Raw genomic sequence first — 16,327 nt, forward strand, 5'->3', positions numbered from 1 at the left:
ATGTGCTGGGATAGAAACCCCTTTACTGAGGGTAACCATCCAGTAACCATTCTTACAGCAATGATAAATGATAGCTGAGGGCCCCTAGAACAACCCAAGAAGTCCTAGTTTATTTCTAAACAGCTCCTAAGAGCACTGATGCAATGATGGATGGCTCCTTACTTGAAACCTTCTTTCCCAAAAAGCACAAGACTGTCAATATTTATAAGCTTTACTCACACAAGTCAGCAAATATAATAGGCAAATATGCAGAGCAAAATACATTTTGATTGATTAGACACTTTGGAGAGAAAGCACCAAGTTCTTTATTACAGATATTTTTCTTGTTGTCTTTTCCACTCTGATGTTTGCTAGTGCATATGGAGAGTTTTGCTTGTATTTTTAAATACTCATAAGTGTGAGACAGGGGAAAGGTTCTTCTGTGGATTTTCTCTTATTTTAATTTAAGTTAGGTCAGATATAATGCTGGCAGAATCATGCCTTGTTAAGCTCAAATGTATTTTTTGAGTACTTAGAGCATTATTGAGAATTGACATCAACTGTGCCACAAGAAGAGCAACTAAGATTCCCATCTTTATAAGTATTTCAGGTGCCATTATAAAAACAGATGTCATAGTAGTAGCAGCTTTTCTCCTTTATCTGCATAAGTGTAATTGGGAATAGGCCACCCCAAATGGTCACCAATAGGTGGTGCTACTCCTTCCGAATTCAATGCAAGATTCCTCCTGTGTGTGTCTCAAGCAAATTCTCTTGCATGCCTCATTTTCCTGACAAATCTTTCTCAAAGCCTTTTGTTGATAAATACACAATTCCCAACAGAATGACCTCATATTTTCATATTCCTTCTTTTCTGCTCTGACCTTTAGTTGCTCTTGCACACTAGTCTCTGGTTTTTCCCCATGCTCCAGGCTTTTGCAGCCAGCTGTCAAGTGGGAACTTCTGGGAACGTGATTCCCACACCCAGAGCTTTGGCTGCAGTCCCAAAGAGCTTACCTTTATCCTCATTCAAAGTTCTTTTATCATGCCTGTATTTTTCCATTCTTTCTGAAAATGGGTCTTAACAGTGCTCCAAAACAAATCATTGTCACTCAAAGTCATCTTTACTAGAACTTGTATAAAATTCTGCATTTGAATGCAGAAGCAAGAAATTAAGGAAAGGAAAAGGTCATATAAACATAAAGCAAAATCTGTCAAATGGTGTAGAGCAGATTTGGTGATACCAGTCTTTTATCTTAAGCAAGGATATTTTTTTTGCTCGTTGATTCAGAATTCAAACTGATAGGTGTGTTCTGCTTTCAGTGACTGGTTCAGGGCAATATCCTGTAACTCCAGCTTGCAGTTATCCAGTGATGATGCTCCTGATGGAAGCCATGACATCAGATTTGCACTGATGGTGACAACAAGGTTCATCACTATCCAGCTGTCAGCATGCACTTTGTGTTTTCCTGAGCCCCATGCAGGAGCAGAAAGTGCCACTCACAGCTGGATCAGTGGGCCCACATGAGCCAAGCCTCCACATCAGAGACCAACGGAGCTCCTCTCATAGCTGTGATATTCAGGGTGCATGTTTGCATTTATAACAGCTTTGGTAAGACTTTTTTTCTAGCGCTGCCTATAAAAGGCAATAGACTTAACTCTAAGCAAATTCTGACTGGGATACTTCAGCCAGCCTGGGTGTGGAGCAGGGCATACCCTGTAAGAGGAGGAAAGCTGCCAGTTCCAGTACCCCTGCAGTACAGTATGGTCTGTCCATGTCCCTTGGCTCCCTCTTGACTCTTATAGGGTATATGTAGGCCAGAACACTTTTGGTAAGAGACTGCATCCCCAGAGGCTTGATTCCTAATTGCCAAAAAAAAAAAAAAAAAAGAGGAGAGTATTTCAGATCATAGCATTTTAGCATCATAGAATGTAAAGGGGTTACAATAGGCCTTAAAGATCCTCTAGTCCTATAAGCCCCCTCTGCAAGGGGCAGGGCTATCTCCCACTAGACCAAGTGGCTCAAGGTCTTATCCAACCTGGCCTTGTACACTGACAGGGTTGGGGCATCCACAGCCTCCCTGGGCAACCTGTTCCTGTGTCTCACCATCCTCACAGTAAAGAATATCTTCCTAGTATCTAACCTAAACTTCTCCTCTTTCAATTTGTGCCCAATACTCCCTATGACTGTGGTTCCTGATGAAAAGTCCCTCTCTGGCTTCCTTGCAGGTCCATTCAAGTATTGGAAGGTTGTTATGAGGTCTCCACACAGTCTTCTCCAAGATGAACAGCCCAAACCTTCACAGCCTGTCATCACAGGGGAGGTGCTTCAGTCCTCTTTCCAACTCCATGGTCCTCTGGACTTGCTCCAGCAGTTCCATATTCTCCTTAGGCTGGCAACACCAGAACTGTACATAGTACTTCAGGTGATGTCTCACAAGGGCAGAATGCAGGGGGAGAATCACCTCCTTTGACCTGCTGCCACTCTCCTTCTGATACAGCCCAGGATTCTCTTGAGTCTCTGGCCTGCAACTGCACATTGCTGGCTCATGTTAAGACTTTCATCAACCATCACCCCCAAGCCTTTTGTGCAATCCTGTGCTCTCCGACCATTTTGAATGCCATCCATACCCCTGGAGTATATACAAGGTAACTGCCAGAAGTCCTTCTGACCTTAAAGGCATAGATACTCTGAGCCCTCTGACATGTCCAAAGGGCTGGAGTGCTTCACTTGGAGGTGCAGGCAACCATGGAAGGCTCCTGGCTGGGCCTCAGCTGGGGAACCTGTGCCATGCACTTGGAGGGCAGTGGCATCCTTGGAACACTGCTCTTTACCTCCCGAGTTAGGAGGCCAAAGGTTGTCAGGCTATTTTTTCCTTCCGCTCATTTTAATGAAAGTTGAGGGGATTTTTTTCTTTCTGTTTGTCACATCTGGAAGGATGAAGTACATCTCTACTCCTTCCAGGGAGGAGGAGACTCAAAGCCTCAGAGTCAGACTCTTTCCCCAAGGCTTATAGAATCTTTTGGGGAAATACTGAGAATAGATTTGTCATTTCCTCATTGAATGATGATCAGAAAAGAACTGTGTGAGAGAGGAATGTGGTGGTAATCATAATGTTTTTAAAAATAGTGTCCAGAACTGAATTTCTTGAAGGTCTTGATCCTTTGTTATGCTTTAAGGAAATGGAGTGGATCAAGGCTTTCATGGGGGCAGAGACCAATAAACACCCCATTTCTGCATCACCTTGAATTTAAGCATGCCTGATCTGCAACCCTTAGTTTTGGGCAGTTTTGGACATGGGACATTTTGACCTTAGGACCCACCAGAGCTGGGCAACAATGAAGTTATTTGACAGGCAACCACCTCACTATTGAAAACCATATTCTGTAGATGATGCCCAAATTCCCAAGATATGCAGCCTGTTTGACTTTAGACAAGGCACGAGAAGGGATGCCTCTGTCATCATTCTCACATCCCTAAGTCAGGTTTTCCTTTTTTTCCCTCCAGCCTACCCTGAGTTAGTATTTGTTACTGATCCATCCTCCTTCCTATGGGAAGGAAGTGTTTTGTGCCCTCCAAGGTCCAGCTGATACATTACTGAAGTTTCAGTGCTCTGCACCTACACCCTGTACAGAAAGGTTTAACCTTACTTTCCCAGCCTGTCTTTCTGAGTTTAACTGAAAAGTAAAACTCCTAAACTGCAGCTTCTAACATGTGTGCATTGCTCTAGATAAGATCTTGCTGACCCTGTAAGAGATTCCACAACAAAAGGAATTGTCTTGTTGCATGAGTATGATTTATGAGTATTGAAAAATAAAAAGGATTCTGGCATGGGAAATAGAAATCTGATATGAGGAAAAGAGATATTGTTTGGGTACACACTGAGAAACATTGACATCCCTGTTACAGCTCTGGGGAAACCAGATCGTTTTAGCCACATGATCCAAAACATAATGAGCCTACACATTAATTTTAAAGATGCCAGTAAATCAGTAAGCATCTTGAAGGGTGAAACAAATGTCCTGAGCATGAATATTCATCAATGTCTCTGGTAGGTTTCATACAAACCTAGCTGTTTTACAGAAATTGGTGAAGCAAACATCTTTCACTTAGTATCAGCACCAGATACAGAGTATGACACATTCACTGAAGAAAATGAATGGTCGTGAAGAAAAACTTTTCTGATCCTTGACTGTAGTTGTAAGGGAAGAGTAAAACACAGAATTGAGCTGAAAGCCAGACCTACCCAAAATAAGAATGATCCTGAGACCAGAAAGGCAGTTTTGGAAAGAGACTGCTGGAAGAGGCTTGTTAGAAGCCCAGAAACTATCTTTGTTTTCTTAATCCCTCCAGTGCCCAAAGGAACAGAGCTCAGAAATTTTGTTAGAAACAACAGAGCACCAATTTCTCCTAAGCCAAATAACTTGCAAATCCTCCACATTTTTAGCCAGGAAGAGTTTTAGATTTGCTGCTTTGCAGCTGTTTCAGGATTGGGTTTTGATACATTTTGTAACTGCATCCTTTTTTACCCCAGTTTATTCCATTTTTCAGACTTGTCTAGAACTGCTGCATACTGCCAATCCTCTGCCAGGTAGGAACAGATTTGAAGTTTTGCAGGCTGGTGTAGAACACAAAACCTGTTCTGCAGAAATACATTTTGTAAATGTCTTTGTTTTACCTGCAGACATTGTGAGTGTAGGTATACATTCAAGAAAATACTTTGTTGAACTATGAACACAACAGCACCTTGTGGCTCCTGCTGCAGAGCCTCCACTGCTGTCCAAGCCTTGTTTTTCTCTTTATAAATCACTGGACTGGACTGACCACTATGTGTTTAGTTGCTTATTCAACATTGGTAAAGACTGAAGAGAACAGAGGCTAAAATAGAGATGTGCAAGTGATTACTTAGTACCATTAAATTTAGTGTATTTTCGGCTAATAGATAAGACAATTTCTGTCTAAAACATTTTTGACTCAGTTGTACGCTATGGCAACAAAAAGACATTTTTAGGTCTTTCTGCTGTTTCCAAGTTCAGATGCTTTTTTCCACTGTTTTATTTCTTTGCTTTGTACTAGACAGTTTCAGCATTTTCTCTTGCTTTTCCTGTTTCTCAATGTTCCTAATGAAAATTCCAACAATAAAATGTCAATAAAAGCTAAATTCACACTTCAGATGGAATTTTTTCATATATTTTCCATGAATTTCCAAAGCCCTACACCCAAAACCCACATATAGAAAATCATTAAAGCCAAGGGATCTTAGGAGAAGATACAACTAGTGGTGTCTCCCAGCCTTCACTCACGTTAGCCAAATGGAACTAATACTTTAAATTAGTTGCACAGCTGTTTATTCTCTAAGCATAATGCAAAAAAGTTACCTATTCTATCACTTTACTGTGGAATTACTAAATGACTGTGTTTTTGCTCCAGTCCATAAGGACTATTGCATAGGCTTAATGGTACTCATAAGGCTATGTGAGAGACAGGAGGGCTGATGGCACATAACAATCAGCGTCTCAAAACACCACCGGTAGACTGAAGAATCAATCACACTTTAAAAACAGTTCTTTCTTCCTACCTATTCACTCAAAGACAGAGGACAAGTGACTCTGCCAGCTGGGTGCCAGAGGCAGTGGCACAGGTGTTGCGCTCAGTGGCTTGAAGGGGTTGTGCCACAACACCGGGCACTGGGGTACTATGGGGGACAACTTCTCCATCTGCCAGTGTAGCCAGTCTGGCACGAGTGAGGAGAGCCCTTCCCTTGAGCACATCTGAAGCATTTCAGCCCTGGTGGCACAGGGGCTTGTCTCAAGGGCTGCAGTGGGCATCACACCTGGACACAGCCAGGCTTCCCCACCCCAAACAGAACCTGTGGCTGAGAGGTGCACACAAAGGGAGATGTGGTCAGCTCCTTTTCCAATGGACAGCCTCTGTCTTGCACTGAATGGGCTTCAGTGAATCAATCCAGAGGTCCCAAGGAGTTAAACATAGATATAATTCCTTCTCTCTTAACGGGCTGGGGATCTGCGGACAGGGTTCAGCCACAATGCTAAAATCCCATTCAAGCAGAAATGTCACGTTATTTACTTGCTAAAACAATGCTCTTATTGCAAAGACATGTTAGGAGTGAAAATATGACAGCATCTATTTTAGGTTGTCATTGATCTTTAATTTGCTATGACCTGAAGGTTTTCCATGTAGTCAGTGCTTTTTGGCCAAAATATATGACTGCAGGGAAATGAGTAAATGAGTGCCAGAGATGTTCTTTTTTTCCTATGAAAAGACCGAAATTGCTTTGTGTAAATGTGTGGAAAATGCTGATATTTTGTTTCTATAAATACTTTGCCTCCTGCATGCTGTATTTCATTTGTGCTGTTTCCTAGGAGTATTTGGCTTCTTATCACTTTTACACAGTGTGCTGAATACAAATGAGCTACAGTTTACCCAGCAACCAAGCTGTGGAGCATTTGTGGCTGTTGTGCATTTCCTGAGCAAGAGTAACTACTGAATGAAGCAGATTACCCTGTAGCCTTGCAAAACACTGAGGATTATAAAACATGCATTTAGTGAATAAATACACAGAGGAAAATGCACAGACGATCTCTGTTTCTATATATATGGATGTGCATATACACAAATATATCTGGGTGATGAAAAAAAAAGCTGAAATAATCCATAATTTTTAATGACAATTTAAATTTAGAGGAAGCAAAAACCCTCAAAACTGCATCTCTTATTCCCAGTGATACCACCTACAACCAGGATCCTTGTCTATGGAATCTATAAACAAGGCTCCATTACCACAGACTCCTGTGATCCCAGGGTGATCCACATTGAAAGGACTTCAGGAGATCACTGGTCCAACCTCAGCTCAGAGCAGGGCCAGCTCTGAGGTTAGATCAGGTTTCTCAAGGCTTGAAACAGTTATTTCTTGAAACCCCTGAGGATGGAGACTGCACAGCCTCTCAGGGCAGCTGCACCAGTGTCTGATTGTCCTTGTTGGGAAAATCTTTCTCCACACATTCAATCTGAACATCTCTTGTTTCATCATGTGTTGTCTCTCATTCTCCTGCCATGTGTCTCTGTGTGTTAAAATCCTGGCCCTGTCTCCTTGCTCTTCTCCCCATAGATGCTGGGTGGCTGCTGTTAGGTGCCTCCAAAGCCATTTTCTCTCCAGGCTGGACAAGTCCAGTTTCCTCAGCCTGTCCTCAGAGGGAAGCACTCCAGTCTCCAACCAGACCATAGTCTCTTGCTGAACTTACCCCAGCTCATCATCCTCTTCCTTTGATTTGAAAGGATCAAAATTGGGCACAGGACTGCAGACACAGTCTCACTGCTGGTGAGCAAAGGGGCTCCTCCCTGGACCTCCTGGCCACACTGTCATTAACACAGCCCTGGTGGCACCTGGCCACATTTGCTGCCAGGGCACACTGCCAGATCATGCCAGCTCACACCCACTGATATCCCCAGGTCCATCTTGGCAGAGCTGCTTCCCATGCAGTTGGGCATCAGTGTGTCCCTACAAGGGATTGCTCTTTCCAAAGTGGAGGATGTGGCATTCATCCATGTTGAATTTTAGGACATTCCTGCTGGCCAATTCCTTCAGTGTGCCCAAGTCCCTCTGGATGGCAGACCTGCCATCCCATTATTGAATGGTGCAGCCACTTGGTGTAAACTCGATGGGAGTGCACTCATGGTGTCATTGATGAGGATGTGAAGCCTGACAGGTCCCAGGACACATGCCTGCTGCACTCCACTTGTCACTGGCCACCAGGTACAGGATGGTTCATTCCCTCTACCCTTGGAGCCCAGCTATCCAAGCTGCTTTTGGACACCAGGTGCCCACCCACCCAAACTCATCTGGATGCAAGAATATCACAGGAGACAGTCAAAAGCCTTGCAATGTTGAGGTAAATACCATCCACTGAAGAAAAGTATTCCTGGAGAACTCAATGATTTTGTTAGTGACTAAAGTTAGGCTAACTGCCTTGTATTCCCTACATTATGCTTTTGGTCTTTTCTGAAGACAGGTGCAAAACTTGTTCTCCTCCAGATCTTAGAGACCTCTCCTTCTCCCCAAAACATCTCAAAGGTAACAGATGGTGACCTCTATTGACAGTAGCCACTAGGGTAAGCAACCTTGGATGCAGCCCACCAAGTCCACGGATGCCTATGGTCCAAGCTCTCTTGAGATTCCTGACTGAGTCCTCTGCTGCTCTCCTCCTCCTCCCACCCTCTGTTGTCATCTTACTGCAAAAGTTCCATACTGTTGGCTCCTATTACAAAAGTTCCATATCTTCTTGGTGTTTTCTCATGGACTGCTCCTCCAGGCTCTGACTCACTCTTCCTCACAAACTGAAGCCAACTAACACCAGTTCCCCTCTCAACCAGCCACCCCGCTCTTTTATAGCACTCTTCTTCTCATTGGTTACAGCTGTGGCCTGGTAAAGTCAGGCCTGTTCCTAATCTTTGATAATTGGTCCAGCTGCAATTCCCTAGGGGTAAGATTACTTTCTACACTACCTTTATTTTCTTAGATTCTATCCCCCTACAACCCTCTGCACTTCTGATGCATTTTGGCAGTGGGGTGAACCACAATGACAGGTTTGCTTTGCTGGGGAGGGGACTGTCTAGTAGAACCAAGAGGAAAGATTAAAATTTTGTCAAGAACACTTTGGGTGAAAAACATGAACTGTTTTTACAAGAATTTGGGAAACATCAGGAAGCTTTCCCCGAGTTGGGTGATCAGCTGTGGGCAGAGGAGGGATAGAAAAGTGCACTCAGAATTCCACACCTGAAGTTATCATCCAGGTCAGACTGATCATTTAGTCACTCACAAGCTTGAGCAAGGACTTTGTGTTGCCTTGAGACGGGGATGGCAGTGAAAGCACTGAGGTCCTCAGCACTTCCCATGAGCAGGCCACATCTTTAATTACTAAAATACACATATGAATATGCCAGATCTTGTTATATAGGAGTGTTTGTAGTGTCTCAAAGCAATTTAAATGAGTCTTGTTGAACTGATTGACAAATGTAATAGAAATGCACTTGGCAATTTTTGCTTAAACTGTAGTCAGTGACATAGTTTGCCAAGATGGGCAATGATGTTATGGTTATTGTAAATTAAAGGTCTGCATATCATGATTTTACATGATCTACTTAATACCTGGGGTTTTAAACCTGCATTCTTTGCTCTGGTACATTGGCATAGGCTTTTCAGCGCACTGGATTAGGTTGTATGCTGTAGTAAAATAGAACTTCACTTTATAAATATAAAATATTCTAAACTATTCTAACATAGTGTAACATCATTAAAAACAGAACATAATTAGTGAAAATGCTACTTCCCCCCACAGCACATAGAGATTATCTGTCATTTGATGGACATCATCTTGAGGTTCATCTCAAATGTGCAGGAGCCAGTATGGGGTCATTTTCAGGGAAATTGGGACTGCAGAGGGTTTGTCCTCTTCCAAAATGTAGTGACTGTCTGTTCTGTAAGGGTGCTGTGCCCAGCAATCCTGGTTTGAGTGGCAAGGTTGGAAGTAGTTCAGTGCACATGAAATCAATAAGTGGAATTGGGGTGAAATGGTCAAGGAACTGCAGTTGATCAAATGGCAATTGATAGAATTTATTACCTGACTGTACAATTTGTCCATAAACAGATAAATACAAGGCAAAATCTAGCCTTTGTTTAATAGTCCTTGGCCATGATTCACACAAAGCCTGCTTTCCTTCTTCCATGGCCTCCCTGTCTCTGTGGGTTATCTGAAATTATGGAGTATCTAGGGATTTAGTTCCATGTTTTTGAGGGGCTGCAGATTATCTGAGCTTTGTCCAAACATGGAAAAAATACAGTAATTCTGTTTCATTGAATTCAAAGGACATAACTCACCCAGAAGTGGATCACTTTTTCTGTAGCCAATGCCATATTCTTTCTACCCATAAAAAAGGATGCATTTTTCTTTAATTTACAAGTGCAAATTAGAAATATTTTCTTCTTTGGTTTAAAGTGGAGAGAGAACAATTAAAAACCCCTTGCTGATTTTCTGGGGAGTTAAATGGTCAAATTTCATGTCAAATTTTATATAGCAAAACAGTGAAATGCAGCCATCCCACAAATAACAAAATCTTTTTCTCATAGAATTGTCATCCTTTCTATGGGGTTTTTCTTTTGCCTCATATCCTAAAGAAATGAGACTTCTCTTACTGCCTCTATTTGCATTTGTGCCTGTTTGTCAGGACCCTTTGGTAACTTTGGACTCACTGAGTTTAAACCAGTTTGGAGAGAAGGGTGGAGGACACAGATACCCTGAGCTCCCAGCCAGGGAGCTGGTGGGAAGAAGAGATGAGGGGCAGGCAAGGAGCATCCAGCTGCCCCTCCTTGTGCCCAGCCTTGGCAGTTCCAGCACCTGGCAGCACCTGAGCACTGCCAGCCAGAGCTGCTTCAATTCCTTGCCCCCCTGACAGGCAAGGGATGGGGCACAGCTGGCAGGAGAACAACCCTAGCAAGAGGTCAATGAAACTGGCACGGTGAGGAAGAGCAGATCCCAAGTGGAGGAGGATGTAGGAGCGAAGGTGCATGGGAATGTGGGTACACAGCCTTTGCTCAGACTCCATCAATTTTGCTCTTCAAGAAACAATTTGTGACTCCATTGGTCTCTCAGGGATTCACAAGTGAAGGAAAAAGGAAGGTGTGTGGTTTGTTATGGTTATTAAGTTTTTATTCATTTTATTCCTAGGGTGCTCATATATTATTAATACATCATCTCAAAGTCTCTCATTACAGGGTAGGGCTGTAGGTGAGGCTATGTGTGAACATCTCTGGGGCACCCCAACTTGTTCTGCCTGTTCCTCTTTGGAATTCCACAGCAATTCCTTTCCAGATCTGGGGGTTTGGAGCCACTGTGAATCTCAGCTTAGGGACCTTTTAAAAACCATGAAAATAAGGGCAGCACATGTGAGCAAGTCTTTTTCTGGTGTAATGTGAATAACCACCTTCACCATACAGGGCCTGCAGCAGGCTACTGGTGTGAGACTGGGGCTGGGGAGCACAGGGCCAGTGCAGAGAACATGCTAGCTCTCCAAAAGGAGAATTTGGCAACCTGTATTTTTTATTTTTATTTCTAAGAATATTTTTTGAATGGTTTTCATAAAAGCCTATCCTGTGGGGCTACATTTCAACAAAGTAAATTGATTCTGTGCTTCTTTAAAGGAAAACTGCAGTAACATACCAGGTGTGCAATCTGGACCAGAAATCTTCAGCAAAGGACATTTAATCCTGACCAAGCAGACTAAACATTTGGTCTGAGAGCTGGAGAAAATTCAAGGTAATAATAACGTGCTCTGCATGTTGCAGTACATCTCCTCTAGCAGTTGGAGTCCTAAAAGGTCACATCAACCATGAGTGAAGAAAGAAAGGAAAGCACTCAGCAAGGTGAATATTGCTCAGAGCATTAATTTTTCCATACCTTCCCCACAGCAGTGGGGAAGGTATGGAAAAGCAATTAAGGGTCCTCATAGTGGGAACACTCCCACTGACATACTTTACTCTTATCCACAATTTTTTCTCAAATTTCTTACTTTGGAGAGGTGGTGTATTGTGATCCAACAAAACTAATTTTTATTTTCAAACTACCCTAGAAATTAAATTTTTTCAGTCAAAATGTTGATGTGTTTTCACTTCCATGCTCTCATTTCTTATGGGGTGACCTGATCAGCAGCCTTCTATCTATAACTGTCCACTGTCAAGTTACGGAAAAAAATACAGTGAAAGCCTCTATGTTAATACTTACTCAATAAAGCTGGGGTTTATGAGAAAGGGATTGGAAAGTGAAAATGAGAACATGTGAGAAATGCCTTCCTGATCCTGAAGAAACAAAGCTGACAACTTTCACATCAAAATATTTATTTTAATATTTATGTGCTCCTAAATGCTCTTCTGATTTATTTTCTCTTTGCAATTCAAGATAAATATCCAAAATTTTGGAAAAGAAAAAGAGATGCTCTGCTAGAAGAAATGACAGTAATAATGTCATACATCAAATTGTTGAGATGTCTCGGTTATACTCATCTGGGAATCAGAGTATTTTCCACTTAGCATCCAGTTAGAAGATTCCATGCACCATTGTACAGGTCTGCACTGGGGTTCATACTGACTCCTGGAGGATACCCATGTTCTTTGGCACTCTCGGTTACAGAGACTCTTTTAAAGGCATGGCACAGCCTTTGCACCCCTTCTATCTGTTCAGTTTTTATATCAGGCCTGCTGACATGCTGAGTTCTTCTTTGCCCATCTGAAATGCCATTTTATCTATGGGTATTGAATAGCACAATTTTTCATTTGCAGCTGACTGCATTTATTTGTGGCATGACTAAAATGGATGCTCCTGCAAGTCTACATAAAAATCACCTGTGTCTGTGAGCTGGAATTTGGAGGAAACCAACAAAATGCACATTTCAGTATTATTTGTCATTCTTTGATGTTCTACTTCAACATCAAATTCAATTTTTTATTTTCTTCTCAATAAAGAGAGAAGATTTCATTTTTATACCACTGCATTTTTATACTTCTGCATGGATAAAATGAGCTTCATTTTTTAAACCAAGCAACTTTAAAATATTCTTTTAAGGGAATTTACATGTGCTTATCTATATGCATATTTGTAGTTTTAACCCCCTCAAATACCTGTTTTCTGTCATGTGAATTTTCCAAAACAATCACTCAATTTTAATTTCAGCAGGACAAGACCATCTGCTGTGTCCTGCTGGTGCTCCAGGCTCTCTCCTCAGCCTCTGATAAAGCACCACTCTTCACAGTGGTGCCTTCCTTGGCAGTACCCTGGCCCTGCTGCACCTGCCTCTCATTCCACCTCATCCTCCCCTGACCCATGAAGAACCCCCTGACTCTTTCAAGACACCAGCAAGGGTGGTCTGTGCCTGGCAGCCTCTCACTGAGGGGATGCTGCAGATGAGGCTGCAGGTGGGGAGAGCAGGAGAAAATCCTTCCTCCTCTTCCATGGGGAGATAGAGAGGATCACCAAATAAATTGCATTTAAATCAGTTAAATCAGAAGACACCCTGTCTGCAAAATTAATTGTGGGCAGTGCTAGCAGGTAAATAGTTTTCTATCATGAAGTGTTCTGGGATTTTTAGATGTCGGCAGGAAACAGCTTAACATGAATGAAAGTTGAAGAACTGAGTTGTGGAATTGGGTTCCTAGCTTTGTGTCTTTTAGAAAAGGTGCTTTACATACCAAGATGGCATTTGTAGACATTTAAAGCCCTGTAGCAATACTGAATCCTGAAGCCATGTTTGCTGATAGAAGTGAATGCCACTTGGAAAGGGTGAATGTATCAAAGGCTTCCCAAAGTGGCATACCTGGATGGCCACAGCAGCCACACTTCATGGAGAGATGTCTTGTCTGGTTCATAGGAACATCATTACTTTGTTGCTATTTTGGGAAGTTATTTTTGTGTCTTTTCCATGGAATCATAGAATAACTCAAGTTGGAAAGAATCAATAAGGATCACCAAGTCCCTGTTTCTCATAGGATTACCTAAACCAAACCCATACAACTAAGTGGCATCCAGAGTTCCCTGAACTCTGTCAGGCTTGGAGGCATGACCACTTCCTTGGGAAGAAGTGATTGACCAGCCTCTCAGTGAACACCTTTTTCTAATGACCAATCTGAACTTCCCTTGATGCAGCTTCCTTCCATTTCCTTGTGTCCTGTCACTGATCACCAGAGGGAGTACAGCATCTGCCCCTTTGCTGACACTTGGAGGAAGTTGTTGTCCCACTCAGGTCACCCCTCAGCCTTCTCTTCTGCAAGCCAAACAAGCCCAGCAAGCACAGCCACGCCTCATTAAGTCTCAGCCTCAAGATCTTTCACCCTCCTGGTTGCCCTCCTCTGGACACAGCCTCACAGCTTTACATCCTCTCTCACACTATGGTGCCCAGAACTGCTCCAGCACTCGAGGTGAGGCTGCCCCAGCTCAGAGCAGGACAATCCCCTGCCCTGCCTGGCCATGCTGTGCCTGATGCCCCCCAGGACACGCTCAGCCCTCCTGGCTGCCAGGGCACTGCTGACTTATATCCAACTTTTCACTGGCCTGATTCCTCAGATCTGTTCCCACAGGCTCTTCTCCTGGCTCTCATCCTCTGATTTGTATGTATAAGCAGGATGATCTGTCCCAGGTAAAGAATCTGTCACTTGCTGTGGTCAAATCTCCTATGCTTGGTGAGTGCCCAGACCTCTAGTCTTACCCACATCTCTCTGCAGGGCCTCTTTATCCTGGAGGGAGACTACAGCTCCTCCTAGTTCAGTATCATTATCAAACTTACTAAATGTAAATTAATTTCCTGTGTTCAGAAAATTTATAAAAGCCTTACAGAGCTCTGGCCCTAAAATGGAGCCCTATGGCCCCCCACAGGTGACTGGCTGGCAGTCTGAGATAACCCCATTTACTGCAACACTTCAAGCCTCACTTGTCAGTGAGCTGATCACCCATCCTATTATGGACTTTTCTAGCTGCATGCAGGATATTTTATCCAGAAGGACACTGTGAGAGACAGTAAAACACCTTTCAATTTCTGATAGCATTCTTATAATTTTTATTATTCTTTTTTCTGGCACTTTCAATGACATCAGGATAAAGCACCTGTGGCTCAGCTGAAACAGAATGACAGGAAATCCAGCAGCTTTAATGGTTCACAACAATTTCTGTCTGCTTGCCAATGAAATAAACATCCTTAGATTATCGTGGCTGTAGAATTAAAATGCAGATGTGGTGCACAACAGCTCCTGCAAAGAGATGCATTACACAAATCATTAAAATCACTGAAAAGATTAAACGAGGCAAAGAAAACTGGGACTAACACTGACCTCAAACAATTTCTCTTCTTGTTTCTGCCTAATCAGATGATAAATTAATTAAATTGCTAGCTCAGGTGTTGCTCAGGCTTTCTGAATTTTTGCCTGCTGCAGGGATGGTGTTTAGGTGGAGATGGAGACCTGGCTCTGCCCAGCTCAAAGAAGAGGAATCTCACTGCTGAATTCAGCACCCAACAGAAGGCTCTGCTGGACTGTGTGGGCAATAGGGAGGGGCAGCAGGCACAAACTGCAGCAGAGGAAATGGACATTGGGAAATGCAAAATGGGAATTTTGCACCTGGCCCATGCAAACCAAGAAGGGAGGCTTGGACACAAAGGATAATGAAGGTTACAAGAGTTACAAAAAGTAATTATTTGATGTTACAAGACAAATAACTTGTAACATAAAGTTACAAAGTCATTCTTTTATTGATGTGCATGACGTGTCTCAGTCAAATTGGGGCAAATGTGAAGTTTTGAAACCTTTCCAGCCTTCTGATACAGCGTGATTCAATTAATGCATACTTAACACACACATACTACTGGAAAGCAACTGGAATTGTGTGGTGCCGTCATCCATTTGCTTCTTTCATGATCTAGACATCCCTCAAGCTGGTCGTAGAACCACACAATCATTATGGTTAGACAAGACTTCTAAGATCATCAGTACAATCACTGACCCAGCACTGCCAGGTCCAGCACTAAGCCATGTCCTTAAGCACCACACCTTCACATGAGGTTGCCCAGAGAAGTTCTGGGTGCCCCATCCCTGGAAGTGTCTCAGGTCAGGTTGGGTAGGGCTCTGAGGAACCCAGTCTGCTGAAAACTGTCCATGGTAGGGAGTTTGGCATTAGAAGATGTTTAAGATCTCTTCCAACCCACACCGTTCCATGATTCTGTGATTTCTTGGACACATCCAAGGATGGTGATTCCACCGCTTCCCCAGACAGCCTCTTACAATGCCTGAAAACCCTTCCAGTGAAGAAACTTTGCCTCATACCAATCTAAACCTCCTCTGGTGCGACTTGAAGCCATTTCCTCTTTCCTATCACCTATTACCTGGGGGACTAGACTACATCCATCCCACTACAATTTCTCTTAATTGTAAAGAGCAATAAATCCCACCCTGAGCCTCCTTTTCTCGGGGCTAAATCCCAGCTCCCTCAGCCTCTCCTCGTAGGACTGGTGCTCCAAACCCTTCAGCAGCTTCGCTGTCCTTCTCTGGACACGCTCCAGCACCTCTGATGCTAGCCCAGGAAATCGGGGGGAGCATCACTCTCGCGCTACCAGCGGGGCCTCCCGCGGGCCCTTTGCCTCTATTCCTGCGGGGAGCGGAGGGCTCGGTGCCCCGGCCGCGCTCGCCTCGCCCCGCCCGCGGGTGCCCCCTCCCTCCCTCCCTCCCCGCTCCGCGTCCCGGCGCCGCAGCGGAGGCGGCGCCGCGCTGATGTCAGGGCGCGGCGGGAGCGGCCGGCGGGC

The sequence above is a fragment of the Melozone crissalis genome, unplaced genomic scaffold (assembly GCF_028551555.1).
Source record: "Melozone crissalis strain CALT ecotype California unplaced genomic scaffold, PUWL_Pcris_2 ptg000006l_1, whole genome shotgun sequence".
Taxonomy (NCBI): domain Eukaryota; kingdom Metazoa; phylum Chordata; class Aves; order Passeriformes; family Passerellidae; genus Melozone; species Melozone crissalis.